Below are 11,735 nucleotides of genomic sequence, written 5' to 3'. Positions count from 1 at the left end.
CTAGTGTAAGTTCCCTCAATAATACTAACATAATTGGATCACATAACTATCCCTCAACATGCAATAAAGAGTCACTCCAAAGTCACTAATAGCGGAGAACAAACGAAGAGATTATGGTAGGGTACGAAACCACCTCAAAGTTATTCTTTCCAATCAATCTGTTGGGCTATTCCTATAAGTGTCACAAACAGCCCTAGAGTTCGTACTAGAATCACACCTTAAGACACAAATCAACCAAAACCCTAATGTCACCTAGATACTCCAATGTCACCTCAAGTATCCGTGGGTATGATTATACGATATGCGTCACACAATCTCAGATTCATCTATTCAACCAACACAAAGGACCTCAAAGAGTGCCCCAAAGTTCTACCGGAGAATCACGACGAAAACGTGTGCCAACCCCTATGCATAGGTTCCCAATGTCACAAAACCCGCAAGTTGGTCACCAAGACACACAACAAGTGGCACATGGTATCCCATTGTCACCACAGATATCCACGGCAAGACATACATCAAGTGTTCTCAAGTCTTTAAAGACTCAATCCGATAAGATTACTTCAAAGGGGAAACTCAATTCATTACAAGAGAGAAGAGGGGGAGGATAAACATAAGGTCCAACTATAATAGCAAAGCTCGTGATACATCAAGATCGTATCATCTTAAGAACACGAGAGAGAGAGAGAGAGATCAAACACATAACTACTGGTACATACCCTCAGCCCCGAGGGAGAACTACTCCCTCCTCATCATGGAGAGCACCGAGATGATGAAGATGGCCACCGGTGAGGGTTCCCCCTCCGGCAGGGTGCCGGAACAGGGTCTCGATTGACTTTTGGTGGCTACGGAGGCTACTGGCGGCGGAACTCCCGATCTATGTTGCGTTCTGGAAATTTTAGGTCACGTGGGTATATATGGGTGCAGGGAGGACGTCGGAGGAGCCACGGGGGGCCCACGAGACAGGGGGGCAGGGCGCGCCCCCACCCTTTTGGGCAGCTCCCGTATCTTCTGACGTGGGGTCCAAGTCCATCAGGTGTGTTTCCTTCCAAAAATAACTTCTCCAGTTGATTTCGTTTCGTTTCGACTCCGTCTGATATTCCTTTTCTTTAAAACACTGAAATAGGCATAAAACAACAAATCTGGGTTGGGCCTCCGGTTAATAGGTTAGTCCCAAAAATAATATAAAAGTGGATAATAAAGCCCAATATTGCCCAAAACAGTAGATAATATAGCATGGAGCAATAAAAAACTATAGATATGTTGGAGACGTATCAGTACACATCAATAACATGTATATCCAATATACCTTTGTTCACTTTGCCATCCTTCTTATCCGCCAAATACTTGGGGTAGTTCCGCTTCTAATGACTTGTCCCTTTGCAGTAAAAGCACTTAGTCTCAGGGCTTAGGTCCAGACTTGGGCTTCTTCACTTGAGCAGCAACTTGCTTGTCGTTCTTCTTGAAGTTCCCCTTCTTCCCTTTGCCCTTTTATTGAAACTAGTGGTCTTGTTAACCATCAACACTTGATGCTTTTCTTGATTTCTACCTTCTTCGATTTCAGCATCACGAAGAGCTTGGAAATCGTTTCCGTTATCCCTTGCATATTATAGTTCATCATGAAGTTCTAGCAACTTGGTGATAGTGACTAGAGAACTCTGTCAATCACTATCTTATTTGGAAGATTAACTCCCACTTGATTCAAGTGATTGTAGTACTCAGACATTCTGAGCACATGCTCACTAGCTGAGCTATTCTCCTCCATCTTGTAGGCAAAGTACTTGTCAGAGGTCTCATACCTCTTAACACGGGCATGAGTCTGAAATACCAATTTTATCTCTTGGAACATAGCATATGCTCCATGGCGTTCAAAACATTTTTGAAGTCCCGGTTCTAAGCCGTAAAACATGGTGCACTAAACTATTAAGTAGTCATCATACCGAGCTTTGTCAAATGTTCATAACGTATGCATCTGCTCCTGCAATAGGTCCGTCACCTAATGGTGCATCAAGAACATAATTCTTATGTGCAGCAATGAGGATAATCCTCAGATCACGGAGCTAGTCCGCATCATTGCTACTAACATCTTTCAACATAGTTTTCTCTAGGAACATATCAAAATAAACAGAGAGCTACATCGCGAGCCATTGATTTACAACATAGTTATGCAAATACTACCAGGACTAAGTTCATGATAAATTAAAGTTCAATTAATCATATTACTTAAGAACTCCCACTTAGATAGACATCCCTCTAGTCATCTAAATGATCACGTGATCCAAATCAACTAAACCATGTTCGATCATCACGTGAGATGGAGTAGTTTTCAATGGTGAACATCACTATGTTGATCATATCTACTTTATGATTCACACTCGACCTTTTGGTCTCCAGTGTTCCGAGGCCATATCTGCATATGCTAGGCTCGTCAAGTTTAACCCGAGTATTCTGCGTGTGTAAAACTGTCTTACACACGTTGTAGATGAACGTTGAGCTTATCCTCCGGTAAACGGGAGTTGCATAATCTCATAGTCATAGGAACATGTATAAGTCATGAAGAAAGCAATAGCAACATACTAAACGATCAAGTGCTAAGCTAACGGAATGGGTCAAGTCAATCACATCATTCTCCTAATGACGTGATCCCGTTAATCAAATGACAACTCATGTCTATGGTTAGGAAACTTAACCATCTTTGATTAACGAGCTAGTCAAGTAGAGGCATACTAGTGACACTATGTTTGTCTATGTATTCACACATGTATTATGTTTCCGGTTAATACAATCCTAGCATGAATAATAAACATTTATCATGAAATAAGGAAATAAATAATGACTTTATTATTGCCTCTAGGGCATATTTCCTTCAGAGCCATGGCGGCGACCTTCGAAGATGGTTCTGATGGCATGATGGGCTATGAGACTGACTAGGCATACAACGGATCTTGCGCCCAGAACTCAGCTCTCAAGCTAGCAGTTAGCGATGCATATCTGGGTGAAGACGACCTTGTCTTTCGTTTGGTAGACGGGGGCAGATGTGAGCAACGCCCTGGAGCCATGGGCGTCATCTCCTTGACGATGTTTTGAGGGTATATAATCGTCCTTCTTGGAAACCTCGGATTCTCCCGAGCATCAAATGATGGCGATGCTTGATCATCGTGCATGCCCCTTGGGTCATCGTTCTTGAAGATGATACTAGTTTGTGCTTATTCAAGGTGGTGCTCGACTGTCTGGTTCTCAGTTTAGCCAAGTTGTGGAATGGACGGATGATTTTCTCAGAACCCGGGTTAGCTAGTATATAATCCTCACTAGTTCATCGCCTTTCCATATAACAACGTTTCTCCATCCTTTAGGGGGTGTTGCCGAGTGACAGCCAAATGACCACGCTCAAGGCGTTACAACCTCGCTCAAGGTGAAAAGCTAGAGACCTCTTCTATTTTGGTTTAACCTCAATATTTATGATGCCGAACTCCATGCCCAGTTTTTCCATGGTTCTCCTCCCTTTTTATCTTAGTGTACCTCTTTGAATTTCTCTTTTTCTCTTGTCTGAAACCAATACTCATTGTAACATTGTAACAAGAGCATCTACAGGCGGACTTGGCAAATCTGGCCCGTCAAACGCCCGCGTACACGCCCGGGTGCGTCCACGGGCACTAACCGGGCACCCTCAAAAAATGAAGTCCAAAGCCGGACACCTCAATTACTATATCTCAAATCCATACAAACTCATGCAACTACGTTGACGCATATGCATCGTCCGGCTACTCCATCACACTATACTAAACACGCCACCAAACTACCAAAATCTGGCATGTTTGGCTATGGTGGCATTCATCCACGGCCGCTCTTCCCCTTCTCGGCGCCCTTGTTGTCCTTCTTGCGGAAGGACTGGTCGAAGATGCAATACGGATTGAGCCGGATCTGCTCGTCGCCCGAGCTGTCCTCATTCGGTGGTAGTTCGGCCATGGCACAGACCATTTGATTCTGCTCTCGGGCTAGGGCGCGCGCGTTCTTCCGCTGCGGTTTCTTCACAATGCAGGTGCGGATGACTTCCTCCTCTGCGGCCGCCCGCGCCGCCGCATTAGTCGCCACCATTTTCCACCATGACACGGCCCTCGACGGCCCTTATCCTCTCCTTCCCACGGCGGGACGCTCTTTCCCGGTGGGACTCATAGTCTGCCGGAATGGTGATGGGGAAAGGAGAGGTGTTCCGGCCGGTACCGTAAGGATCCAGCACCAGAGGACCCGAGCGCCCGGTGAGCCGGCACTATGGCGACGCGGCTGATTTGGAGTCACCGACTAGAAGAGGCCCACTGACAAGACGTGCACATGCATCCTTGATGGTGGTCTTTGTCTGGACGGCTTGTTGGCAGTGGTGAAGCCACGTTATGGCTATGGGGTTAGCTGACCCCATAGGTTTTTTTGTCATCCCTTGACCCCTTGCTATTAGTAGCTCCTCTAACCTCACAAATTTCGAAGGCTAACCCACAGGCTTGGGCGTTGCTTGTTGGAATGTTTGTTAGTAGCTAGGTCGGCAGATGATACCATGTACATTCATATTTGAAGAGAGATTTTTGGGTGGATCGTAATAATTTCTTTTTGGATTTTCCCTAGTTATTTTATTAAATAGTCCCGCTCTTCTTTATTAATGGAGGTGGGTTTTTAGACTTGGGTTAACAAAAAGAGGTTTTACAAAAAGAAGAACCCAACACTCATCGTGCTAGCACCTATTCTCCAAGATCCATTGCTTAAGTTTTTTTTGCTGAAACTGTCCATTGCTTAATCTCTGCCCTTCTAGAACGTGTCAGGCCTAGCTGGAAAGGGTTCTTCTGGTGATGGTGCTCAAAATGGCCGTCCGCACATGACAACATACGGTTAGGAAAGTAGTGAATGTTTAAACCGCCAGTTTTGTGTCCATTTTCACGCGATATGCTCACAAGGTTCGGTGAAGATGACGGTTACTTTGTTTAGTAGGACGGACCTTCCTCTTGTAATCAAATATATGACATGAAAATTGTCATTTTGCACATAGAAAGCCATAGGGTGCCTTATCTGGACACATTGTCGATAAGATGGACATATGCACACCAGAAACCAGCTAAAAACGCGCCCCCATGCTTCTCCCTGTCGCCCCAGTTTTACTGCATCTCCGTCCATCTCTCCTCACGGAGCACCACCGTGACACCTATCCTACTTTTCCGAGCACATGGGTCTGGCAGCTGGGCCCGCCCTCGTAACTTACCGCGGCCCAGATCGAGCCCACGGATTCCAGAAGTAGAAGGAACGAACGAACGTTTCGGTTGCCCGTTTCGTCTGTCCGCCCCGCCGCTCGATTTGTGCGCTGAGCTTGCCTGCAACGCCCCGCCCACGGGTTGGTTGCTTCCCCACGACGGATTTCCCCTCACGCAATGTGGGTTGTTTGATCTCGGCCGGAGGCCTGTTTAATCCCTTACTATATCTCCTCTCCGCTGCTCTATCTTATCCCGGCAACAACCGCCCTGATAGATGAGACCAGGTCTCATGGTTAGCAGGTGAGACCCGTCCTGATAGATGACACGTGACATTCACAAATAACAAAGCATCTAATCTCTCTCCCCCCTGATTTTAGATGAGAGATGAAGGATGCTTTGAGATTTGTGAATGCCACGTGTCATTCATCAGGATGGGTCTCGCGTGAGATCTGGTCTCATGTAATTCTTTTCCCGGTTGTTGGTAGCGTAGCGTCTCTCCTCCGCATTTCTCTCGGCTGCTCTCGGCGAGGGTTTTTCTCTGCCGTTTCCAGGTTAAACCCTACCCCTTTTTCCTTCCAAGATTTGCTCGCTCTTCTCCGCAGATTGCTGATTCTGTTCGGACCAGGACACCACAGCAAGAACGCCGCGCCGGGAGGGAAAGACCGCTTCGAAAGTTCGGCGACGATTACCACACCCTGGAGCAGGTCAGCCAGATCGACCGGTGATTTCTTCTTCCTGTTAATGCTTGCTCCGCGGTTCTTGCTATGCTTCCTGGTACGGCGGTACACGCGTGCCTCGTGGCCGTGGGCCGTTTTGATTGGCTGGAAATAGTTCCGTGGTGCGTGAATTGCGTGCTGTGATCCGTTCTAGCCGTGTTGGAGGGAACTGCATTTGTCGGTGTGCTAATGTCCTAAAAATTAATCGATTCGTATGCATCCTCTGTAGGTTGTTCTGTTCTTCTCTGTTTTTTTTGGGGGTGGGTGGGGGGCGGGGGATAAAATTTCCCGAATGTGTGATGTTTTGCAATCGTGCACTGATTCTTGAAGTAAATGTGGAGCTCTTGATATGCTTAGTTGCTAACCACTGACTGCAGTCGGTGGAAATAGTTCCGCGGTCTGTGAGTTGTGGGATAATCCGTTCTAGCCGTGTTGAATGGAAGTGCATTTGTTGGTGTGCAAATGTCTTGAGAATTAATCGATTCATATTCATCTTCTGTCGATTGCTCTGCTCTTCTCTGTTTGTTTTTTTGGATATCATAAAATTCCCCATGTGATACAATATTTAGCATCGTGCACTGATTCTTGAAGTAAAGTGTGGAACTCTTGATATTCTTAGTTGCTAACCACTGACTGCAGTCGAGCTCATTAGTTGCTCACCTATTTGTTTTGTGTGTGGAATGCCCATTGTGTAGGACTAATTTACGTTATGCATCTCGCATACCGAGTTCTTGTGTTCCCCTTTTAGCACATGTGGACATAGCACATCTTTCCTATACCATGATAATTCAGCTTTCCCTGCTTAATCTAGGTGACTGATGCTCTTTCACATGCTGGACTTGAGTCCTCAAATCTAATCGTTGGGATTGATTTCACCAAGAGCAACGAATGGACAGGTTTGTTCAATGATGAAAACATGACATCGCTATAATTTCACTCCTTATTTTCCCTTTTGTACTTTCTTCTAAAAAATAACTGATGAGTTACGGTTGCTACTTTTAACTAGGTAAAGTGTCCTTCCACAACCGGAGCTTGCATGCAATAGGGAATACTCCAAACCCATATGAGCAGGCTATATCCATTATCGGGAGAACCCTCGCACGATTTGATGAGGACAATCTGATACCATGCTTTGGATTCGGCGATGGTCAGTTCATAGCATGCCTCACAGCTCTTTTTTTTTTGGTTCAAAAAATGAATATATGACAATCCTGTTTTCAAACTACAGCTACCACTCATGATCAAAAAGTATTTAGCTTCTATCCTGAGAACCAGCCGTGTGATGGATTCGAACAAGCACTTGGTCGATACAGAGAAATTGTTCCACAGCTTCGTTTGGCTGGTTAGTGTATCAATATTTTGTAGCCTTCTTCAATAAAACATGGTAATAATAATTTATCTTACATGATTTATTGTTACAAACAGGTCCCACTTCATTTGCACCTATGATTGAGACTGCTATTGGGATTGTTGATAGTAGTGGTGGCCAGTACCATGTTCTGCTCATAATAGCAGATGGACAGGTTTATATTCTCATACCAGTACTGTGCTGATTCTTTTGTAAAATATTACCTGAGTTTAAGAGTCTATAATTTACGATTCTTGTTATGCTTTCCTTGCAAACTTGCACAGGTTACACGCAGTGTTGACACTGGTAATGGCCAGTTGAGCCCACAGGAAAGGGAAACTATAGATGCCATTGTGAAAGCAAGGTAATAACAATTAAGATATTTTTGAAATTGTATCTACTTACAAAATTGTTACCGGAACTCTTACATTTCAAGGACAATTGTGATTTCCTTTTCCAGTGACTACCCTTTGTCAATTGTGCTTGTTGGAGTCGGTGATGGGCCCTGGGATATGATGAGGCAATTTGATGACAACACACCTTCTCGTGCATTTGATAATTTCCAGGTAAATCCTTTTTTCAATCTTTGTTGATTGACTTTGACCCTCTATATCTGGACTGGACTAATCATGAGAAATACTGATGTTGGTTCACTGCAGTTTGTCAACTTCACAGAGATCATGTCAAGGCCTATTCCTACTAGCAAAAAGGAGGCAGAATTTGCTCTTTCAGCACTTATGGAGATCCCAGCTCAGTTCAAGGCAACAATGAACCTCCAGCTTCTTGGGTATTTTACTATCTAACTAAACTCAAATAATAATTGCTGAAAAGCTACAACCATGGCCTTTTGCAGCAGTAGACTCAACTTCTTTGTATTTTTCTTTGGCAGCAAACGAAGAGGATTTCTGCACCAATCGGTGTTACCTCCACCGGTGAGTGTATATCGACAACCCTCTGGATGCTCAGCAGTCAAGCAGAGTCAATCGACTAGCACCAGCTATGGGTCGCCACAGAAGAATGCATCAGCACCTCGACAGGACAGTGATGTGGGTGATCAGCAGGTATGTTTCAGTGTCTTGTAAGCAGCAGTTTTTGTGTGCTGAGTGATGTGGCTACGCTTGACACTTGTATCCAATGCTGAACTCCCGTTGTGCAGACTTGTCCAATCTGCTGGTCTGAAGCAAAGAACCTGGCTTTTGGATGTGGGCACCAGGTATTCAAACGTCCTGAAAATGCATCTTAAATTTTTTTGGGGTTCTGATGTTAAATCACCAAGTTTTTGAACTGATAAACTGATGATGTATGGGAATGCAGACATGCGCCGACTGCGGGAAAGATCTGAAGGTTTGCCCTCTTTGCCAGAGGGCTATCTCCACAAGGATTAGGCTCTATTGAAGCTCTTGAGCGAGAAGCAAACTATATATACTTTGTGCGCACTTAGGATATCGAGAAAAGAACGTCGATGCTGTTACAAAGGAAAGTGTAAATATATACATGGCCTTGGTATTGATGTAGTTCATCGTTCAAACCTAATGCTAGTGTTACTAGTGGTTGGTACCGAGTGCATTTGGCTGTCAACCTATGTGACCTTTTATGCCCTACGCAAAACCCGAAAACGCCTTGCATTTTCGTATACTTCCTAGTAAATGAATGAATACAAATGGGCATCCCACAATGCGTGGTAGAACAACTTGTATTGGTTTATGAAAAACACACGGATAGGATAAGCCGTCGCAGACAGTTAGCAAAGTGGCAGCAAGACCTGAAGAAAGGCATAGTAAAGGAAGGAAGGAAGGAAGGAAGGAAGGAGGAGCCGAGGCCTGCATGACTCCCTCAATGCCAACCAGGAGGGACGCCTCCCACAGCGGCGCGCTTCTCGGATGGCATTCAGGGAGCCAGGCAAGCGGCACCAGCCAGCCAGCCATACATGCACTAACCTTTTGCATCAAGCCGGGCTGCACCATCCATCCATCCATAGTTCCATACACGGCTAAGCTGCACCCCGGCAATACAATGCCGACGAAACAGCTCCAGAATTCAAGAAAACTGCGTGTGCGACTGAGAGTGAGGTAGTGTGAGGATGAGGAAGGCACGGCGACACACGCCATATATAGCACTCCTAGGGAGGAAGGAGGATGGAGGAAGGAGAGGCAGAGGCTGCACCACGGACACGAGGAAGGATTTGGGTGCACTGTGCCATCGGTGCATACACGTCCGTCCATGCTACCCCATTGCCAAGTCGGGAGGACCAGAGCGGGAGCCGCAGCGCGCTGTAGCAGTCAGGGAGAGCTTGGCTCGCCTGTCTAATCGCTAGAGGCTAGCTCGCCTGCCAGTCGCCCCTGACGCTCCAGAGTGGCGGCCGGTGGCACTGTCGCTCGCTGTCCCGGTGGCGGTGGAGCGAGACAAATGCGCTAGGCGCTGAGGGTGGGGAGCCTCGACAGCTCAGTGCTTGTCTCGTTTCGCGCGCACTGCCAGATCCCTGCGGTTACTGGTTGGCGCCACGGATTTCTTATCGCGATTTACAGGCCGCTGGGTGAGAGAGAGGCTGGGAAATCCGGATTATTGGTGTGCTGTTTACCCCCGATACCAAAGTGCTTCATCTGCCTACTGTTTTGAGTGATCATGCGTCCATTCTCGTCTCTACTGATGGCCAGTTTCGTAGGCCTAGGCACTTGTTTAAGTTTGAAAATTTGTGGCTTCTTGAGAACGGTTTTCAAAATCATGCCAAAGAGGCTTAGAACAATACAAGAAGCGTCCCCTTTTCTGTGAGGGGTAAGGGCATCTCCAACGCGGACCGTCAAACCGCCCGTAACCGTCCGAATCGCGCGGTCCTAACATGTTATGTCATCCAACGCAGGCCTGTATCAGTCTGCTCGACGGTTCGTACGCATTTTCTCTCGCAAAGTGGAGATGGGGGTTGGGATTGCGGGAGTCCGGACAACAGCCATGTAGGACTCCGACACCCGAGGCCCACTAAATCCACCCTCCTCCCTCGGTCCCATTTTCTTCCATTCTGTCCCTTCCCTCCCTTATTTTGCATCAGCTCCCTCCACCTCTGCCACCGCCGATGTACCTCTCCGGCCGCCACAGAGGCATTGCCGGACGTCCGCTGCCAGCACCGAGGGCCCACTCACCTTTTACGACGGCGATGTCCACCTTGGAGCCATTTGTACCCAGGTACCCCCCCCAGTCAACGCCCTCCATGGCGGACACCACGCCCGATAGAGTCAAATGCCATTTTGCTTAATTTCGGACGCCATGTAGTTTTCCAGAGTACGAAGGATGGCGGGGCACTCGACCATGGAGAATGAGCTGTTGTGCGATGTGTGATTGGCCGTATCTGCGGGTTTTGTAGGCAGGAGCAGAGGGGGACCTTCTGACAGCAAGTGCAGGAATCGTTTCACGCAAGAAGCACATTGCGCTCTGTGACATGCACATCATTCAAGAACGCAATGTGAGGTCATTATCGGATCACTGATACGCCATCCAGACCATCGTCACCAAGTTTTATCACGTGGTTGGTTAGTTGGAGGTGTTGACGTATAATGTGCTGCCTAGTCTCTTCCATCAGATTGGTCTTTTGGTTGCATTGGCTAGAGCATTAATTTCTATATGATATCAGAGCCAAGAGGTCTTGAGTTCAATACCCGGCTGGCGTAATTAAATTGCAGCCCACTTTCGGTCCATGTTTAGGCCTGAGGGAGCCACACGCGAGGGAGAGTGTTGACGTATAATGTGCTGCCTAGTCTCTTTCATCAGATCGGTCTTTTGGTTGCATTGGCTAGAGCATTCACTTCTACAGGAGGCAAGGTGGCCATTGCACGTGGCAAAGGAGGAGATTGTAAGTTTTGCTTCTTCTTGCCCAACTTGTTTAAATTATTCATTCACTCAATATTGGTCTACACATTATATAGCCCGCACGCGCTGCCGTGACATACCGCAGGACACAGGGACAACCATTTACGTACACACGCAGTTGGATGAAGCTGAAGGGGCAGTGTGTGGGACGACATGATCCGTTGATGAAAACTTGTTGGACATCCGGTCAATCATTGTTGTACTAGACTTATTTGGATGATATGTATGGATGATTCGTGCTATTTCCTATCTGAACATTGATGAATATCGACCGGTTTGCAAGAATTTCATACGGTTAGTTTGAACCGTTGTTAAAATGTATGCGTGCAGCGTTGGATGGCGGCCTTCGGCATCAGTGTCCGCAAACTGGTTCCCCCTATCCGCGGATAAATGCGGAGGAAATTTGCGAGTCGGCATTGTAAATGCCCTAGTGCTCTTGCAGGGACACTAGAGAGATGGTGTAGGAAGAAAAAAAACAATTCAACAAGAGCTTAACATTGAAGATCGGATTAATTAAACCCATCCGACGGCTGGTGATGGGGAGGGAAATCCCGATGCCTCCGCTCCGATTGGTAGTTTAGATTA

At 46.6% G+C, this 11,735-nt stretch overlaps 1 pseudogene; it reads left to right on the top strand.

Annotated features, from left to right (window-relative positions):
• The first annotated feature begins 2,755 nt into the window (after positions 1-2,755).
• LOC125536601 lies at positions 2,756-9,535 on the top strand (annotated as a pseudogene).
• Positions 9,536-11,735: the final 2,200 nt, after the last annotated feature.

Source organism: Triticum urartu, chromosome 2 (assembly GCF_003073215.2).
Source record: "Triticum urartu cultivar G1812 chromosome 2, Tu2.1, whole genome shotgun sequence".
Lineage (NCBI taxonomy): Eukaryota > Viridiplantae > Streptophyta > Magnoliopsida > Poales > Poaceae > Triticum > Triticum urartu.
Note: the sequence above shows the minus strand (reverse complement) of the source record. Positions and strands in the feature narration are given on the sequence as shown.